The sequence below is a fragment of the Toxotes jaculatrix genome, chromosome 1 (genome assembly GCF_017976425.1).
Source record: "Toxotes jaculatrix isolate fToxJac2 chromosome 1, fToxJac2.pri, whole genome shotgun sequence".
NCBI lineage: Eukaryota > Metazoa > Chordata > Actinopteri > Toxotidae > Toxotes > Toxotes jaculatrix.
This window is the reverse complement of record NC_054394.1, coordinates 19530665-19552576: the sequence shown is the minus strand read 5'-3', so window position 1 is coordinate 19552576 and position 21912 is coordinate 19530665.

The following is a 21912-nucleotide window of genomic DNA, read 5'->3' as shown; positions in this document are numbered from 1 at the left end:
AAGGCCGCCCTCATGCTGCTCTGCCTCATTGTGATTGAGAAAAAATAAGGAGTTTGCGCCTCAGCAGCAATATCTGTGGTGTTGTAAAAAACAAAACAAAAAAAACAAAAGTGTAGCATGCACATGATTATGAAGGCACAAACCACTGCATCCAGCTAAACTTTAGACTCTATGCCTTCTAATTTGAGATAAATATTCTGTGCCAGAGAGGCATCTGTCCAGTTGATGCATATTGAGAATACAATGAACCACTAAAAGTTGATATACTGTAATGGGCTAAGATAATTAGAGTTATAAAACCTTCCATAAATGCCCCATTGAGATCAGGAGTATTAGATTATTCCCACAGAAATGCACGCCCACTGCTTTTTTTAATTTAAGGGATGAGTGTTAGCAGAAATATCATTTAGCCATGTGATCACATTGGAGGTGTACATACAGATAAAGACCGGGATGCTTCATAAAGCACTGCTTTAGAGTTGGGTGATAAGTGCTTGAAGTCAGCTAATGTGACCGAGCGACTGTAAACTTTCCAGCAGTTCTGAGGCATGAGCTGCTGCAGTGAACAGCTTCAGGCTCCAAAAGTAATTAACAAAAACTTAAAATAATTTGAGCTAATTCTTCTCTTGCTATCTGGTAGAAAATGATGCATTACTGTATATGTTGATTATGAGTGGAAAGAACGCCTTTATCTGCAAAGTGAATACCTTATGCTGAGCCTGCTTCTCTAAAGAGGCAGCTTCGGGGGATATTTGCAATGTGCCTTTTTTATTCCCCCCTCATTTTCATTTTGCGACTATCCCCTTTACACCCACACTTCAAATGAAAACACTTTGTCATTACATGCCAGTCTTCACCTGCAGGAAACAGTACTCTCCACTTGTGTTTGCAGGACTGGTTGTAAAAAGGTAATATGATGCATTTTAACAGTGATTTTACAGTACATGACTGTGTAAATTTGGAATAAATTCCACCTTAAATACTGATGGTGTTCTTAGTATAAAAAAAAAAAAAATTCAAAAGCTGATTTTTGATATCCTATGGATTTTAAATGAAAAAGCTCCTGTAGATGATATGGGGTGCATGGTGCATCAAAATTTAAATGTCAAGCTTGGTTCATGTGTCAACTGTTTTTGTTTTAATTTTCAGAAAATAATTTATCCTTGCTCAGACTTTGTTTATGTTTTATTTGAGCTCACTTTTATTATGTACACAGCAGCATATGAGTTTGGTAGCAATTTATTTGTGTAATTTTGCTGGCCTCGTGTGATCCCAGCCTGCATACTTAAGCAGCCCCGCCTCCTCTGCTCTGCTGGTTCCCTGTGAAAGCAAAGAGGAGAGAGTGAGAGCTGGCCCCATTTAATGTCCTCTGATGGGCTCAGTCTGTTCCTTATCTCTCACTGCATCATACTGTTGTGAGTGCCTGTAATAGGATAATAGACTCATCTGTATTTGTTTTTAGACCATTGACTTGAAACCTTGTTGATACATTTACTGTGTTTCAGCAAATGCAGGTAAAGGATGTTTTACGCTGCCCTTTATTTCCAATATGAAATACCTGAGAAACATATTTCATTCAAAAAGAAGCAAGACTAAAGAAACATAAACATATTATATTTAATTTAATACAGAACATTTCAGTGTTTTTGGATCTACACAGTCCAGCAATCAAACCTTCTCCCCATATCAATGAGAGTAGGGTAGTAATAGAAACACCTCTCTGAAAATAATAATAAAGTTGAATTATCTATCTATCTATCTATCCCTGCAGTAAGGCTGTCTATCTGTTGTTTTCCATAAACTCAAAGAGAAAGGAGACAAGACTAAAATACAGCAGCTGTGTTCGTCTCATCCTGTGCGTTTGGTGTAATTATTTAGAAATAATGAATTGAGTAATGATGGCATAATTTTCAGCTTTCATTAATCTGGTGACTGGCTGTGTTAATCAGTTAAGCTCCAATGTTGGGATGGTGCATATCCAATGACTGTGCACTGCTACCTGCCGTATCATGCAGGAGAGCAGAGGTTAGACAGCAGGAAGTGGACACCAGCAACTTGTTCATTCTTTTAAAATACTTTAATGAATACAACTTGAAGTATATCTGTAATAGGCTACTGCAGTAAGTCGAGTGCACGTCCATGTAGTTGGGGCTGCTAACTGTGGTAATGTCTCCCAAAACAAAAGACATATGCTGTGCTCACCCACCATGAAGGAATGGTTTTACATTTGGGAAATACACTTATTTGGTTTGTTGCCGAGCGTTAGATGAGAAGATCGATAGCACTCTTGTGTCTGTCAGGCAGCAGCCAGTTATCTAATCTGACTAGCAGTTATCTAAATCTTCCTACCAACACCTCAAAAGCTTACTAATTTACTTGTTATATCTCATTTGTTTCTTCTGTACAAAAGCAATGTCTATGAACAGTTTTCTCCCTTGGAAAGAGCAGAGAGCCTTGCAAAGTTAGCTGTTCTCCCCTGTTTCCCGTCTTTCTGCTAACTTAGGCTAACCATCAATTGACCTTGTATTTACTGGAGCCATTTAAGTGGCACACGACACCATACTGTTCTTAGAGACACTAAGTAATAACATTACTCTGACTGGCAAACATAATCAGATTTACAACACACCGTGGATGTTTGGCCACTCTGAGTGGTATGAGGAAAGTAGAGCGATTCTTTGGTCTTTCTTACCAGTTCCAGTGCATGATATTCAGGGAGTGTCATCCCTCATCACATATCTGAACAGAAATCGTGTGATGTCAGTGTGATGTCGCACTTTCAAAAAGAACTGGGCCTTAATGCATTAAAAATTATTTTCCAGAAAAAAAAGTTGACTGATACACACTGTGCGAAAAATATCACTTGTCATCAAAGTCACTTGTCTGAATATCTAATATCTATCTGTCTTGATGTTTATCATTATCATTATTGATTTTTTTCCCCCCTTTTTGTTTTGTTATTCGTTTATTAAGTTGCAAGCTAACATTAGAGGACTCAAACAAATGGCAGAATTATATTCAGGTTTCACTGCCACATGAGCTAGTTTGGAAATGACATTTTGCTCTTCAAGCTAATGAGGTGTGGTATCCAGCAGGAGGGGGCTGTGTAAACGCAATGCATATGCAGGTAACAGCGGCACCGCCCAGCCCAGTGTCCCAGCAGCCTTTTAGTGGGGATGTCATGTTTGCTTCCTGGGGATATAGACGCCCAACTCAACACACCAAACCCTACTTAAAATCTGAGCATATTCAGGCCAGTGGAAGATAACAGGATTGCACATGAGACCTGTGCTAATGTCTTCTGAAGGGCATTGGGATAAACAGGCACTTGTCTGTGCAGTGGAGGGAGGGGGATGTTGGATGGAGTAAAAGTGGGGACTGGGGATGGGAGATAGCCAGGCTCTTCCAGGCAGATGGCCTCCCCAACTACAACGCAGCTGAATCCTACCATCCTCCCCTCCCCTTTCTCCACCCAACATTGGGTCCTCATTCCGTCTCATATTGTTTTGTATGAAGGCCAGTGTCCTTATTTATGATTTTTTTTTCCTTTCAGCGTGTGCGCTTAGAGGCTCCAGTGGTGGTGAAGTTGCCATGACTTTCATTAAAGCCGAGGCCGAATGAAATATGGATGTGCAGGGAGTGAATTAGAGTGATGGAATGGGCCAAATATTGCCTTCGTGGTGTCTCGAAAATACTGTCTTGAGGGGATAGATACGCAGGCCTGAGGAAAGTAAAACCCCTTTCCAAGTTCATCGCATTCATCAGCAGGCCAGAGAAGTTTGCCTCCATGCAATGTTGATGACTGTTGTGCTATTGAGCATTTTGGTGTATGAGGAAAAACCGGAATCGGTGGGAATATCCGTAACCTTTACTTGTGATGAGGGTCTGACCTTAAGAAAAGGATTTTAACAGCTTCAGTGTTACTTCGACAAATCTATAATGCCTCTGACATTCAAATACCAGTGATGCTTAAGATTTAATTTGTTTTTAATGATTTAATGAAATGAGTCAGAACAAGAAAAGGTGCAGTTCATAATACAATCTTTCACACTTTTTCAGTGTTATCACACAGAATGATTCTCTATACAATATGCAATAGTAGAAAAAACCTCAGTGATGGAGGATAACACTTAAGTTCACATAAATGAATAATTAACCCTGCTTCATGGGATGCAAAGATGTCAATGCTTGGCAACAGAGAAATAAAGACTGAACTGGGACTTTATTCGAACTGCTAAAACTACTGTACAGAGCATTAAATATTATATTAAACATTAAATACAAGTGAGCTGCCCAGTATCTTCCTCGGTTGTATTTAAAGATTATATTGCATCAGAAAGTATAAGCTGCATATCTCAACCTCCAGATCAAACACAATCCATCCAACCTGAAATAAGAACATGTTTTTTTTTTTTTGCAAATACTGTACAGATGGAAGCTCAAAAGTACTACTTCAGCACACTGAATAATTGGCTATTGACACCAAGTTGTCACAACACCCAAGTTCAATCCACTTGGTCCCAGCTTGTTGTCATGCTGCAAAAATGAAATGCAGCAGAGTCAACAATATGAATTCAGTTCCTTCAGCTCAAAATAATCCCAAATAGGCCTTTGTGTGGAAAAGTTTGCAATGTGAAGTGAGTTCACCTCATGAGTTTATTCAACAGCACCGGCAGACTGCTGCTTCTTTGAGTGTTGTTACAGTAAAATGGAAACCGTGAACTAATCTGCCAGGGTTGTTTTAGAATTTCTAATCACACATTTTTTTTAAGGATTTTTTGAGGATTTATTTAGTATAGGTAAATCTAAGTTTGTGACACATACAAACAAATGGAGAAGCTGAAGGCTTACATATTTACTGCAGTGCATACATGAGAAATCTGCTTAAGCAGAGCAACTTTTGCAGTACCAAAAAGTGTATTCTTGTTGCGGTGGTGATGTGGGGAGGGCAGGCTGAAGTGGGAAAAGAGAGCTTAATTGAACAAACTAATGAGTAGTTCTTATTTCCATTGGGGATGTGCCAGTGAGATTGTTTGACAGTTTATCTGTGATAAATAAATGCTTTAGGAGCTAATTAGCTTCTAGGCCCTCAAGGGAGGGGGGTGTTGAGTGTCCGAGAGCGTGCACAAGAATGTGTGTGTGTTCCTGTATATTGCCATATCTACAAGTAGACACTAGTCCACTTCCTGTTCTGTCTCAAACAACCCCCTCACTCACACATACATACACACTCCAAACAATTCCCCTGTTTCCCTAAAGCAACACCCATGGAGCTACCAAAAAGGCAAAAAATTAAACCGACTAAAAGAAATAATAATTTATCTCTTTTATTTATTTATCTACATACGTGTAACTCACTTTGTAATATTATGCAGTTATCCTTCTCTCGCCATGATGATTGTTTTCAGACAGATATCAATTAAGCTTCTTTTTCAACGTCAAGGAATGGTTTTATATTTTACACATATTCACTTTTTTTTGCCAATAATTAGATGACAAGTTTAATACCAAAACATACAATAAATATGAATCTACTGCCAGCAGCTGATTAGCTTAGCTTAGCATAATGACTGCTAACAGGGGAAAACAGCTGGTTTGTCTGTGTCCAAAGGTAGAAAATCCACCTACCAGAACCTAACCAACCCATTATGTCTCATTTGTTTTATCGGTACAAAAACAAAAGAGAAAAAAAGGAGGGTTATAGAGGGTTATGGATTTTATTTTATTTTTTTTTAGCTTTGGACAGAGGCTACCTGTTTCCAGTCTCTTTGCTAAGCTAACTGGCTGCTGACTGCAGCCTTAAATTGAACAATCAGACATGAGAGTGATATCAATCTTCTCATCTCTCAGTAAAAATGTCAAACTATTCCTTTAATGCTACTTCATATAAATGCGCTAATTAATATGCATAATAAGTCAGAGATTCAAGTGGTGAATTGGATCACACAACTCTCGACAATCATTTAATCCTACTGGTTCTCCTGAAGTGATAAACCCACAACACCTGCCTTCAACTGTCCCTAGCAGCCTGATCTTGACTGCACTTCAGCGGATCATACACAACAGTCACCTCTGCTAAGAATTTCACCTCTCACACTATTTAGGGCCTCTTTTTTGTGTCTGTGTTTGGCTCTTGGAAGATGTATGCTACAGCCTGTCCTGATAAGAGCATATCTGCCAGTGGGACCACATTGAAGAGTCAGAGGTTGGCCGTATCTCAGTCTCTTGGCAGGTGTTGCACCTGGGCGTCGGGGTCTGGAGTCCCCATAGCAATGCGCACTCTGCAAGGCAAGATCAAGCCATCACTTACTGGTTGACTGTTTGAACTTCTTTAGAGGTGATATTTAAATAACATTTTTTTTGTGTCCTATGCTCTGGAGCAGTGCATTTTCCCATTTTTAACGTATTTGTTATAGTTGAGTGGGTTCACTTGCATGTAAAATGTAACATACAGTAGTCACATTGGTCCATTCAAATGGATGAAAATAACTTTTCACAATTAGTGTTACGTTATACACAAGATCTATCTAATATTCCTCAAATTAAAACTTGTCTCAAATATTCTGATATAATAGCTTTTAACCATAGAAAATGGAGGGCGGCACGGTGGGGCAGTGGTTAGCACTGTCACCTCGCTCTTCTGTGTGGAGTTTGCATGTTCTCCCTATGCCTGCGTCGGTTTTCTCCGGGTACTACGGTTTCCTCTCACAATCCCAAAAAAACATGCACATTAGGTTAATTGGCTACTCTACATTGCCCCTAGGTGTGAGTGTGTGCATTTGTTGTTGTCTGTCTTTGTGTGTCGGCCCTGCGATTGACTGGCGACCAGTCCAGGGTGCACCCCGCCTCTCACCCATAGTCAGCTGGGATAGGCTCTAGCTCCCTGCAACCCTGACGGATCAAGCAGTATAGAAGATGAATGAATGAATGAATGAATGAAAATGGCTTAAGGAACCAAAAGTCAATAAGAGTGAAATGGTCCTTTTAACAGAAAACTGAAAGGTTTTCATTAACGGCTGATGTACTCTTTACAGACATAAGCATCTACTCTGAAGAATCCTTAAGAAATGTTGTCAAAAGTCTATGAATAGCAAGTTATGAACTAAGAAAGTTTGTTGAAAACTTCACCAGAGATAAACGAAATGAAAACTTTTCATTTATACTGCAAGACGTTCTTTGTATTGTCAAAGAATCTGCTTTTGTTAATCCATTAAGCAAAAGACTCCCTCTATGTGCCATGGTCAAACATTCAAGAGGGGGGACTATGAATTTCTACGCAATGAGAGTGAGTTGAAGTGAGAATTTGAAGAATAGAAGGTGGAATACAGTATGCACCGGTAGAATAGAATGAACATGATAATTATGCTAAATTATAAAGTGTTGCTGACATCTGTCACCCCAGAATTTCTTTCAACAAATGAAGAGAAATAAACACAGAACATTCCTCTGTTGTGAAGGAGTGTAATCCTCTTGCCTCCCTGTGCTCTTTTCTTTTCTACTGACAATGATAATTACAGTTTTTGTTGGACGGCTTTCAAGGATTTATCTCCTTTTTGTATTAATGGGTTTCTGAAGCTTTTAAATCCAAAAAGTTTAATTCGTTGGTTCTGTATGGCCATTGTGAGTTTTTCAATTTTCCATTTTTGTTTGAAATACCCTTACGTTGTGATGTGACATTCCTCTTGATGTTCTGTCAGAGAAACATTTCCACAGTCCTCTAAATGTATAGACACAGTGTTCAATTTTTGACCTCAAACATGGAGTACACTTTAGGTTTGTCCTGGGGTCAGTCTGTTTGTGCAAGCTAAATGGGTCCGATTTCAAGCCCATTCACATTCAACAAGTCCTCCAAAATCTATAGTTTGTAAGTGCCCTCCAGGACAACACATAGCTGTCACCCCTATCAGCAGAACAACATTGTTTGTCAAGTGCCTTCCCAATGTGTTTTCAGATCTGATGGTGTTATGGTTAAAGTTTGATTATATTAGGGTAAGGCACAGAAACAACTTAGAGTAAGGAAGCAATGGTGGTCATGGTTAAAAGAAGTTGATTCTTGGTAAGAAACAGGAAGTGGTCTCGTGTCAAGGTCCAACATCATTTTTGAGCAGTGAAATGAGTGATGCTGTTCTCAGAAGAACAGTCTCATCAAGATTTATGCATCCGTTACCAACTCTCTCCCAAACATACAGGCTGGGCTGCCAGCTCTAAAATAAAATATACTCCACACATTTTGCTTCTTTATTGGCTAACACACAGCCCAAAATCCCAAAACCACCACTAAACTGCAGGATAAAACATCGCATATAAACCAAAAAGGGCATTAAAATACAACAAGCCATCTGGGTTTAAATCAAAGAAAACGCCCTGCCCCCAAACCCTTGTTGGGCCAGCTTTTCAAAATGTACTTCATGTTGCAATTTTGGGACAATGACTGACAGACCACAGAATGTATCCCCACATTCAAAGCCTAGTCCTTACAACCGAGCTGGATTTTAATCTGACTGAGCCACCTGTGAGGCTCGTCAGAACTTGAGCCCACAGGGGCAGAGCTGGGCTTCATTACTGCGTGGCTGGTTCTGGCCCAGTTCTCCCCTTGCTCTATCTCTCTGCCTCTCTATTCTTCAGTACCTTGCAGGCATGGTACAGAAATGAGAGCCGGCTGCTTGGTCCTCCACATCACTCCATGGCCGCAATTTGTCATTTTTCACACGAGATGAAGCCTTTTATGAAACGAAATGAGTTTCCCTAAAATGAAGCGCCACAAAAGCTCCGTGATTAATTTGCTTGTTAGGCTATTGCAGCTGTCACCTGTGGAAGACATCTGGACAGCAGATTGACTAATGCCAGCAGTAGGGCTGAAACATGGCTCTCTCTCTCTCTCTCTCTCTCATAACCTACCCTACAGTCAGCCTTTCAGTGGGCTTTTAAAGGCACTCCTCGCCGTTTGAAACAGCCCCTTTCTGAGGGGCAATTAATAAGCATTACTTGTGATTGACATGGTAATTAGTTGCATTAATGTGGTCATAAGAGGCTTTGTATGGGGGAGTGCAGTGAACTGATGAGGGGTGGGCAGTAGACGTTAGGAAACGAGGTCTGAGCAATGCGACCTCACTTAAAAACTAATTGTCCATTTGATTACCATCCCTTTTTTTTGACAGTAATTTTGTCAAAAATGGCATGGCCACAGTAACAAAGTGTAATTTCAGCTTTCAGATTATGGACTACTTAATCATGTGAGTCATTTATTGTAGATACGAAGTATGAAAGAACTGGTTTTCAGTTTTAAGAATGGTAATGTGCTAATGTACATTGTGTTGTGCACGGAACAGCACATTTTGAACCATGGTAGTTTTACATTTAAAGGCAGAACTCTGGCTAAATTTTTACAATTCCATAATTCAATAACTCGTAATAAGTCCTATTTGCATGAGAAACACACTTACTGTAACTATCCAGGAACAATTTAAGTAAATTCTTTTAAAGATAATTACATTTATTGAGGGGGTTGAAAAGAACAAGTGTCATTTTAGCTGGAATGAGTTAGATGAGTTAGGATGAGTCCTGACAAATGCAACATTCAAAAGGATAATTTGTAGAACCTGGATCTTATTTTTGCCTTTCTTTACATCACTTTGGTGATGATAACACACTTTAGAATGGATTTAGCCAAATTTGTTATTTTAACAGTGAATCAAAAGGCTGTCCATAGTGTTAAAGGATTTCTACTACTGGTGATCCCACTGAGTATCACCTCTCACTGTGACACTCTGTGTCACATTTCAGCCACTTGCAGCTTGGAATTTCAGTTTGTCAGTCTGATAAACCAAAACAGTGTTCACAGAAAACCATTTATTCAGTCATCTGTGCTCTTGTACAATATACCCGTTCAAAACAAACAAAAAGCTGATGAGGAAAGTTTACCTTTTAAATGAGACCGAACCTAACCAAGACTAAAAAGCCAGTGAATACTGAGCTTGCTGTGTATGTGAGAAATGGCAGGTAAAGACATTTTGGTAGGCCCTTGTTTCTCCTAAAGGTGCAAGTAGGTAATTATTCACACTTTAGCTGTAATTAAGTTGATAAGTTGCTATAAGCTAATTTCTAAATGTGTGCTTTGTCTGTTTAGTCTTTATGCAGCCTTGAATGCATGAGGCCACAAGGATCTACATGAGAGACCGAATAGCTCTTAAACCAGTTTCCAGATTGACCAAATGATCTAGATCGTTTATTGTATATTTAACTGAAAACAAATGTGAATTTAGAAGTATCTAGCATTTAAGGATTGCTGCTGGGCAGTCAACACCCAAATCTTGAACTAGTTGCTCAAAACTGCATTACCATGTGACGATAACTATAAAAAGTACTATCAAGATATTTTCATATGGAAAAAAAAAGTAAGACAGATGGCTGTAAAGTAGGGAATGTAAAAACTTTGTATAATTTGGAAAGTGGTTGTAAGTAATGTGATTGCATTAGTCTCTCAAACACTTTATGATGAAAGGATTTACACTGCAAACTCTAAAGGTTTCATTTTCCTCCTCTCTCTGAGCTTTTTGAGGTCTTGGAGCCCATCACAGTACACTGAGTCATGTAATGGTGAACACAGGCTTATTTTTTAATTATTGAGGAATTAGAGAGTGGTTTATTTGTGTATCCTGTGTAATAAGGAAACGTTTCTTAGAAAACAAAGGCTTTGTTGGCATAACTGGTGTTCAGTAAATTCAAAAACACTACACAATACTCTGAGATTCACAGACCAGAGATTTCATCAGGCTATTTTGAATGGCATCGAATGGATCCTATCTTATTACTGTGACCAATTCTTTTTGTCGTATAACTTTGAAATTCCAGAGAGAGCGAGAGAGAGAGAGAGAGAGAGAGAGAGAGAGAGAGAGAAAGCATATAAAGGACCCTGCTATTGTAACAATAAACAGCATTGCAAGGATAACATTGCCAAAAGACCAAAAGCAGTGCACAGAATTACACTCAGTTCAAATGATAGACACATTATGTGCCCAGTGGCCAATTACCAAGACATTCATTCTACAGTATGTGCCAGACAAACAATAATACTGATGTTAAGCTTCAGTTTTGTGAATGAAATTGGCCAAGCATTTACAAACATAGATGTCCACCATGCTTTGCGGTAGGGTTGTGCAATATGACGATATGTATATAGTGACAATAGAAAAATGTCTGTTGTTTTATTCTGTTCTGTATAGTTTGTTTCTTGTGTGCCAAATCACACTGTTTAAAGCAATATTTTCCATCATTTGGACCACGCTTTGCGTTCTTTTACACATCACAGATACAGGCAGGGAATTCGCATGATGGTAACACAAACAAACTTGGAGGAGAGGGAATGTACACAGAACGGGGTCAAATCCGAACAGAAAAAGGACTCTGACCAGCCAAGACAAAACGAGGAGCTCATACCTAAAAAGAGAGGCTGCTGCTGTTGCATGGACGTAGTTTGGGTATAAAAAGCCCCCTGTTTTCATGTGCAATTTCTAAAAATTTTTGCTGAATTTGGTTGGAAACTTTGCTAATGATAGTTTGACATGTGTCCATGTCTCTGATACAGCTATGTTAGAAAATGAATACTACACATAAAAAAAAAAAAAAAATCACAATTTGATTGATGCCGGGCATTAAATGGTTGGATACGTTGATTTCTAGGATACTAACAGCAAAACCAGTATACTAGAAGCATAGGCTGTTCTAAGGAATTGGGACACAGCTTAAAACTTGATAAAATAGCATACCACAAAGGAGGAACTAGAAAGTATTGAACAGGTGGGCGTCAGTGACCTTTTAGGAGACTCACAGCCTCCTTATATGTGTTACTTTCTTTGCAAGTGCTTCAGATTTTCAGTGGTAAGATTTCACTCATTGCATGACAGTAAAACGTAAAGGTACTGTTGCCTTTCCCTGTAGTTGTAGATGTAATCACAACACAAGTACCACTGGAGCTTTCTGGATAACTCTTAATTACAGTGACTGGAGTGGGTGAGGCAGCATTCGTTTGTCTCACAGATGTGGGATGACTATACAGAATTTAAAATGTAAATCTCCACAGCGTTTTTTCCCATGGTAGTTAAGGTAGGTGAAAAAAAATGCTGTTCAAGTCATATGATCAGTCTACAACTTACCATGGCAGTCCTCGCAAACACCAAACCACATGGGGAATGAAGGGCATTGTTCAGTGTAAATGCACTTAACTCCATGGCTAAACTTATGCTGCATCCCTGTAGCTATAGCCTGAAAGTCATTTTAGACAGAACTGATAGACTAATCTTGCCCCTCCCAGGCACTCAGTGAAATGACGCCTCCTCCTAAGACTTCAGATCCCAGCCTTACTGCCTCTCTGTCCTAATATCTCTCCTCTCATAACAGCACAACCAGGAATATAAACACACCATGGCATATTGCCATGACGCCGGTGTTTTCAAGATCAAATGCCCAGCCACATAAAAGCAGCATTTCCAGCCAAAACACACACACACGCAAACACAAACATGGGAGCACATAGACAGGCGCACAGATAGACACGCTCAGAGACACACACACTCTGCACAACAATGGCTGTCACAGGGCTATTTCACTAATCCCCAGCATGTATGTTTAATGGTGAGGGCCCAACAGGAAATGATCGGCAAATGAAACGAAGCAGCGGGTTATTACGTACCACTCTGGTGTCAGCCCAGGCCTCCCCACCATTAATTTTATTGTAACTCATTTCTGCGGCCAGAGTGGAGCAGGATTTAATGTTTCCATTCCCCACTCCTGTTCTGCATGACAAATTGTTTTAATAAACATATACTGGGTCATAATAAAGTAATAATAATCCTACCAGTCACCTTATATCACTGCAGTTAAATTTTCCCATAAGCCAACACTGGTTACAATGACAATTACATGGTAGCCAATCCTCAGCAAGGCAAACACAATGGGCAGATTTAATATAGTTTGTAAATATGATTAGTGTGCTGTCGTGTTATTGGAGTCTAGTATTTACATTTCTCTTTGGGCCTTTTTACAGTACAGGATCAGCATTAAATAAAGCCTTCTCTCTTTTTCCTTCCTGCTCTCTTTCTTCTACCAGAATGCCTCCCCTCGCTCCCCTTCACAACTTAATGAAAAACATTGTTGACCGTTAATATTCCACAGATCAATCACCATTTTTAATTTTGCGGATAAATGTGCTATTGTGAAACCCTCAAAGGTCTCTCCCACCTTGCGTATGTGAGTGTGTGTGTGTGTGTTCATGCATGCATGCTGTTTTTGTGTGTCTGAGGTTTGGTTTCTTAGTTGTTAGTGAAAGGGGAGAGAATGTGTTCACGTAATGGCTCATGGTTATTTGCAGGGGCAATTTTATGCTACATTTCAATTATTGCCTAAATTTGTTTTTAGCTCCTGAAGTCATTGCTTCTACCTGCCATTTACTCAAGACATGAACAGTTACACACACTTACACACACAACATCTGCATGGTTTTGCATGTTTTTTTCTTAAATACAAGAGGGTTTCAGCAACCTTTTGAACTTGTGCGAATAATGATAGTAAATGCAGACCAGGATGTGCCGCTGAGACAGACAGTTGTGACTGAAATGTCTCCTGATACTGTAAGACGTTATGATAGACAATTTAAAACAGTAACTGCTTGTTAGATTTGCGTATCAGTGTACACTATGTGGCCAAAGGTATGTGGACAACACACATAGGTTTGAGTGCATTTTGTGTAGGGTTGTGTCTCAAAGTTTGAGGGCTGAATAACTTATTTGAGACAACAATGTCTGTCCAACTTTCTGACTACAGTTTGGGGAAGGCATTTGTTTCAATGTTTCAGTGTCTCCCCATGCACAAAGAAATGTTCATAGTTTGACAATTCCTGAGTATACCATGGAATAACTTGACTGGGCTGTACAAACCTCCTTCACCCTTGGGGTGAATTGTAACATGTTATGTGTAAGCTAACATGAACTAGTACATATAGTAGGGTCTGAGACCACTTTTGGGAAAGTGGTCTCCGTATTTTGGACCCCGCTGTAAATTAAGATTTTGCTTATGTTTGTACATATCTTCTTTCTACTGTTGCTGTTTCTACTGACTATGTGTGGCTAAGTGCATGTATGTATTTAATTTCCATTGTGAGATATCTCCTGGGACACTGTGTGTGTAGGCTGTTTATATTCGTATGGCAGCAATATTGTGCTGTTAGATGGTGGTTGGCATATATATAGGAATGTTTGGTTTGTTGTTGATTAATGTGTCTGAGTAAGAAGGATGGGTCATGGTAAATGACACACACACACACATTATTTATTTATTTTCTTTACTGACTATTTTTACTCAAACACGCAACATCAGTTAGAAAGTTCATCAGCATCCATATTAGCACAGTGAACAACCAAGACGCCCAGTCTTACACAAACAAAACTGCTACACTAAGACTTTCTCTCCAAGAAGAATGCACCAAAACCTCCAAAGTAAATGATAAAATATATCCCTATCTGCAGGACAGTGTCGTTTACCTGTGCCTTCCAAAACCAGTACAAGTCACTGTTAAAAAATAAATCTGTGTTATGGTTAAGGTTGTTGATGTTAATTGTTGTTTTGAAATGGGAAAATAACCGCAGTCTTAAAGACCGAAATTTTGTTGACTCATCCATCCACCCTGAGCTTGTCCCTTCATGAACATTGTTGCGCAGTAAGAGTGTCACCTGACTTCCTTCCTTGTTTCCATTATAATTGAAGGTAAATATATGATGGTCATTTTGGGGGGTTTTGTGGTGGCTGGACTGCTGTGGTCTTTCCTCTGGGCAGGAGTTTGTGCCTGTTAGGACCAAAGGCTGAAGTAGCGTGACTAAATTTTGACCACTGGGGCGTCAGATCAGGAAATGGTCAAATAAATAATTTTCGTAACTTTAACTTTTTTGTACCATTTTGGAAGGCTTTGACAAACAATGTTGTCTTGCTGTATTTTGTCACATTTAGTTTGCAGGACTTTGTTGTTTACATCAGTGTGATATTTAAGCTTGACAGGCATGTTGTTATGTAATGCAAGTTTACAATTCTTGTGTTTCATATTGGACCTGAGTATGATTTTTCTTGACTCCTACAATAGATGTTGCCTTGCAGTATCACTCTTGTCTGGAGCTGTGACGGGGCTGATATGTGTGGTGGTCTGATCCTCTGTGAAGCTGAGGGCCAGAGTCGGCTTTGTGTTGCATATAGGCCTGCCTGTCACAGCTCAAAGCAGCACCACTAATTGTTGTCAAACGTCACTCCAGTTGCACTGGACACCCTCAGAAATCGCATCAGGAGAAAAAAAGCATTTCTACTTTTTGCCTATCATTCAAATCGAAGCCTTTTTCTGGTTCACTCCTGCTGGTAGCCTTTAGTAGCCTCAATTTTCCCGTACACATACCGCCGACCTATCCAAAAACCAGAGTCACATGAAAGGGCTCTCTTCCACCACATACATGCCATTGACAGTTGAATGAAATATTTATTTATGAAATCTAAAAACATGTATTCACCCTTGACACTAGATTCTAGGAACATTGACTTCTGAAGCACCTCACCGCCACCAGAGCCTGGCCCTCCAGTGAGTCATTTATGATGGCTTAAAGGAATGTCTGCCTCTCTCTTCAAGTGTCTACTTGGCCCTAATTTTTCATCTCAGGCTCTTTTCATCTGATTCTGTGCTGAAAACATGAAAACAGTCGAGGCCAGTTCTTTTTAACCTGCGTACGAAACTGAAGTCAAGATTGACATATGGGGATTTTTGATGTAGTCGCTTCAGGGCTGATTCCTCGCTCCACTTTTCTGTGGATGGATTACATTTGAGTCATCCGCAGTATAGGTGATAGTGAATCTCATCCAGATGCAACGTGTAGCACTATTTAAAAGATCCTGATTATTTCATTTCTCATAAAGTATTTTTTAGGTTATTTGTCCCACAGGTCTGATCCAATTTATACTAACTATGATAATATTTTAGTTGGCACAGGCAGTTTGTGCTTGCTGTGGTTTTTGCTCTCATCACCATGACCAACAAAAAGGACACACGACCTTTACAAATGAATTCATATTCCTGTAATTGTATTTCATACTGACTGTCTAGTGCTGTGTTGGCTTCACTTTTATTGTCCTGTTTTTATTTTACAATTTTAGAAAGACAAAAAAAAAGTGCTACCATCTCGCGCTATTCTTCATTGGTTTGTCTTGTGGTGAACAGTATGTGTAAGTATGCAGAGGCCAGCCACATTATTCTTCAGAATGCAGACTGGAGGGGCCATATGTCAGAGACTTGATATGTGATTTCAAATTGTAAGATATTGGATTTCTGACAGAAACTAATGTTGGGTTTGTGGAATTCCTGAAATAAACACGTGTTGGATTTTTCCTGCCGCTAATTTGTCAGTTACATCTTACTTGAAAAAAAACCCACTTTGCCCCCACTTTTTTTTTTTTGATGTGGGTTTTACTCAGAAAACAAACAGGCCTTGCTCTTATTTATCAGCAAACATGAAACGGGAGACAAGATTGTTGTTTGACTTTGTAGCTCTCTAGCTGTTGGTGTCTGACTTGATAGATGACAGAGAAGCTGGATCAGATCAGGCATCAGACTTGACACTTACCATGAATAGCTTTAGCACCAGGAGACCTTGGTACTCTCTGCACTCTACTGTATCGCACCTACACTGACTTATTTGGATGGGTCGTGTCACCCACGCAGCATCATCCTGGGTGATGCTACAGTAATCAAAAATGGTGAAATCAGCTGCCACCTTCCCAGTGGATAGCAGGCAATAAGAGGACTCTTCTCTGGAAGTTGGAAAGCATTGTGACATTGAGATCCTCTGCATGAAATTACCTAGTTCTTTCATTAGATTCAGAATAAACTCAACACTTCCCATTTAATCTGCAGGACTTTAAACTCAGCATCTTGACATTCATGAAAAGAAGCGGAGGAGAGAGGCTTTAGAGACCTCCCTGAAGGGCAGGCATGAAGAGAGGCAACCAGAGATGGTAATGTAGCTGTGTGTGGGGGGGTGCGGAGGTACTTGAGGCAGTCGAGAACTCATTTCAGACCCAATCCTAACCCTCTAAGTCACTCAGTCATCTCTCCTTACAACTCAATACTAAGGACCTGTGTGTCTCTCTGTCTGACACTCTATGTAACTCTTCATTATCCTCCAGCCAAATTCAACACAGCCCCTTCCCTCACCTCACAGTGATGCAGTGGTGAGGGCCCTCTTTGTCAGCCCAGACTCAAGCAAGCTGCCCCCACCCTGTGCTTTCCAACATGGCTGGAATGCTTTCCTGTTAGTTTAAGTCTCATCTCAACTAATTAATATTTTTGCTTATAGCTGCTGTAGTTCCCGTGGGAGGCCCCTTAATTAATCATTTATAAATCTACACAGCCTCCCAGTTTATTAGTCTCTGCCTTTGGCGTTGGCTGACTGCATTGGGAAACCGCAAATGATTAGTTACAGGAATGAAAGCTTTTTTTTTTCCTTCTCTCCCTCCCTTGTTTGCAACTGATTAGGGCCTCACACAGAGGTATTTCCACAGCCCTGCTCTGCACTTTAATTCATTTGGAGCACCTGACACATTATTCACTCTCCCACCTCTCTGATCCTCTGCCTATTGTTTGAACCAGCGTTTTTCCTCAGCTACACTGAGGCATGGCAATCAGTTAAGGCTCACTCTCAGCCCGGTCAAAACAAAAGCCACAGCACCAAACATGGAAGACGGGAATTATAACACTGAGTGAGATCACTCGACCACAGGCTGAGCCTGGGCTGGGCCGCCATGGAAACAGGGTGATTTCTGGTCTTCCTTTTGGGATCAGGTTGAGGGCAGGACTGGTGACGGGAGCAAAATACATTCGCAATTAATTCCTTAGAGCTGAAGACTTCAAGCCATGTCTTCACTGCTAAAGCTGTCAGGCTTTTATTGGAAAAGAGGCAATATTTCCATCAGTTTAACAGAAGAATAAATTAATTGAATCAACTGAAAGCAGCGTAGGAGGTTTTCATAATGTCTATGCACTCTCAGGGAAGGACGCCTCATGCAACAGGGTTCCTTCATCCAATTAGACCTCTGCTGGCTGGCTCACACCGGCCTCGCTCTGCTCAACATTCCACCTTATCGCTGCCTCTTTATCCCTTTTATCATCAAAGTGACTGCACTTTACTTTGGCATATAGGTAAAGCTTGAAAAACCCTCCTAGAGAGATGGACTAATTACATTATAAGAGTCACACTGTGCAGCTCTGAATAGCCTGCTACACATCCACCAGCGGTGGTTAATCCCAATGTTGAAATTCTATGAGAGTGGATACTCTGAACTAAACCATAATGCTGAGGAAATATAGCTTAAATGTACAATATAACAGCAAAACCAGGCCCCCTAGCTGTAAAAATACATGACTTGATTAGCAGTTTTTCTACTCCCAGAAGGCCTCATCTCCCAGTCCAAATATGGGGATTCTAGTTTGCGTGTAACTGGACAGTGTGGGGCTCATAAGACTTATTTGTTAATCAGCACCGCAGCACACTTCTCTCACAGATAACACAGGCAGAAAAACATAATCATACGAGAGTGCGGGAGGGAGAGAGGGAGAGGGGCTTCACAGGCAAGGTAATTACATTCGCATTCGTATACATAGCGACAGCAAATGTGTGGCTGTTTTTGTCTGTACGAGGACCAATTACTTTTATTGAAACGTGTTGCAATTTCCCTTTTTTTTCCAATAGTGATGGGTCTATTACCAATGCCTAGGAGTCTAACTAGATCAAAAGAAAGAAGTGTAGACAGTACAGCTCCATCTGCACTGTCTTGAGCATTGAATGTGGACCTAAGCTGCAGTACTGCTGTTACTGCTTCTCTTGATGCTGTCATTATTCCAATGTAAAATCATTGAAGAATAAAGTATCCCAAATTATAAATTCCTAATCAGAATACATCACAAATATCACATCTCAAGATTCAGAGTAAGACTAGAAAGCATACAGAACATTTTTAAATGAAAAATTACTAGTGATGAAAAGCCCCTGGAAGAAAATAAATCAGCAGTATACAGTTTGGTGGAAAACATAAATACCGTCTAAGTCTTGATTCTCGTGGTCAGAATCTCTGCGACAAGCATCGTGTGCTTTATGGGAATTGCTCAAAACTCACGTAAACATTGTTTCTTTGACAGATTGCATAACCTAAACATTCGTCCATTTTATAAACCACTTATCCTTTTCAGGGTCACAGGAGCAGTAGAGTTAGCAGAAGGCAGATATACATCATGGTCAGCAACACACATAGACAGACAACCACATGGGTAATTCAGAGTTTGCAGTGCACCTAACAAAACTGCACGTATTTGGACTGTAGGAGGTAAAGTTGGAGCTCTGGAGTAATTTTGGTGTAGTGGCCATCATTGCAATTGCAGGTCATGTGATGCCCTAAGGCCAAAACCATTTTTGGCGGTTATTTATTTTTTGTCACAGTTGAGCTAGCAGTTCTAATATATATTATTTAAGTATATATATATATTTTTTAATTCTTAAAGAGCCAAATCACTGTCATCTCATATCTTTCATGTGTATGGATGCACAATACGCTTCCTTATAGATTTTGCACACTGACTTGTGCTTTAGATGCTAAGAGAAGATGTTGTTTTGTAACATTGGTTATTGTAGGGTAAACAAATTAAATATGTTGTCACTTGATGTTTTGTTAAATATGAACATTTTGTGCCTATGTACACTGAAATGTTCCCTAATTATATTGATAATAAATATAATTTCTTGGGGACAGGGTTGCTGGGAAACAGCTTCTTACAATATAGTATGCAGTTCTCTTAATACATCTGTGCTTGAAACCAGGACCTTCTTGCTTCTCTAAACCACTGAGCCACCCTCTGTGCTGCACTTGACCTAAACAAAAATTGCTTTTTTTTGTTATCATACAGATTCAGCCTTCCTCAATCCCTTTGCAATTTCATCAGTTGAACTTCTTCAGTGCTTACTCTTTAATAAGTCTTGGTGCTTTGTGCTTTTCGTGTGTACAAGGCTGAATGATGAGTGGAAAAAGAGCAAGCGCTCAGAGAAAATAAAATGTTTAATTTGGGTGTTTTGGCCTTGTTACATCAGATGATTATGCACTTAACTGCTGTTTGTGTGTTCAAGGCCACTGCATAATAGGTAACTGAAACACACAACAGCTGTTATTGTGGACAGTGATTTGGGTGTTATGTGTTGCACAGGGGGTGGACACAATAACAGCAAAACTTGTGTAATATACAGTTTGGTACAATAACAACCAAAATGTCTAATTAAAAAAATGATCATAGACTTGAATCATCGCCTGTCTTTGACACAGTGTCAACAAAAAAACATAACATTATGAGCCTAAAAGATTTTTTGCAAGGCTAAGATAAGATGAGATAAAATAAGATGTACCTTTATTGATCCCCCGTAGGGGAAACTCAATTTGACACAGCAGCACAAGGGAATGTAGTCAACATCAAAGAAAGAAATTTCATGTACATCAGAAATAAGTAAAAAATAAAATGAGATAAAATCGTAATTACAGCTACAGTAAACTAGATCTTTGTGTGTATACCTGTGCTATGTTCTTGTGTTGTGCACTATCTGTGGTGACCATTTAGCTGTGTGTGGTGTCTGGTTGTGAGTCTCAGTCAGTGGAGGTAGGAGGTACAGGCTGCTCTGGTGTTGTGTGGTCTTTGTGGCATCTGATGGCTGATGTATGAAAGGATGAGCCTGTGGATGAATGTTCTCCTGAGACGCCTCAGCTCGACGTGGAGAGGATGAGATGGGTGGTCCATTATTGCTTTCAGCTTCCCTCTCATCCTCTTCTCTGTCTCTGCCTCCACACTGTCCAGCTCCATCCCCTCTGCAGAACTGGCCTTCCTCACCAGCTTGCCCAGTCCATTTGCGACACAAGTCCCAATGCCACCTCCCCAGCACACCATAGCAAAGAAGGTAACACAGGCCAGTACCAGCTCCTTGGTTTTCCCGATGTTGAGCTGAATGTGGTTGCTGTTGCACCATCCTATGAGGTTCTCGAATAAGTCTCTGTCCTCCTCTTCCTTGTCATCTGTGATACAGCCGACAGTCCGAGAACTTCTGTAAGTGGCACGTTCCCGAGTCGAAGCAGAAGTCATAAGTGTAATAGGTGAGCAAAAAACAGTGACAGTACAGTTCCTTGGGGTGTGCCACTGTCGTGTGTCACCACGTCTGACAGGCAGCTTTGCTGTCTGATATACTGCTGCCTGTCGGTGAGATAGTCTTTATTCTAGGCTACTAGAGCCTGGTCCACCTGCATCGCAGAGAAACAAAAGAATAAGCTCTTAAAACCAGACAAAAATAAACTAAATTACTCTGTTATAATCTCAGTTCTTCTGTAGTCTTGAAAACTGCTAAGATTTAACAATAGATATGAACTTAATTTACACCATGTGGTTGGCTTTGAAAATAACTTAGCAGTATATTGTTGAATTGTAATACGGAGTCTTAGGACAGGTCTTTTATTCTTGCATTGTTGTTTTGATTAGATTTTATTTTTCAAAATTGCACAACACAGATTGCAGACTTTAGCACACAACTAGAATAACTAAAAGCAATATCCTTTGGAGTGCTGCTTTCTTTGTGTACTTATGCCCACCTTCTCCATTATTTCTTGTTCTGTCTTCCATCTCTCTGTCGCTTTGTTGAACACCTAAATTAAAACAGGTGAAATATTGAAATCTGTTTTATGAATGATGCTGCTTGTTGCCTTTGATTTGTTCGTGCAATAATGAAACTCTTATCACTCCTGCGAGCTATTTGGTTGTGAAATTGCTGCACCACAAACCTGACACATTAGAAGCCATGATGTGTTTTG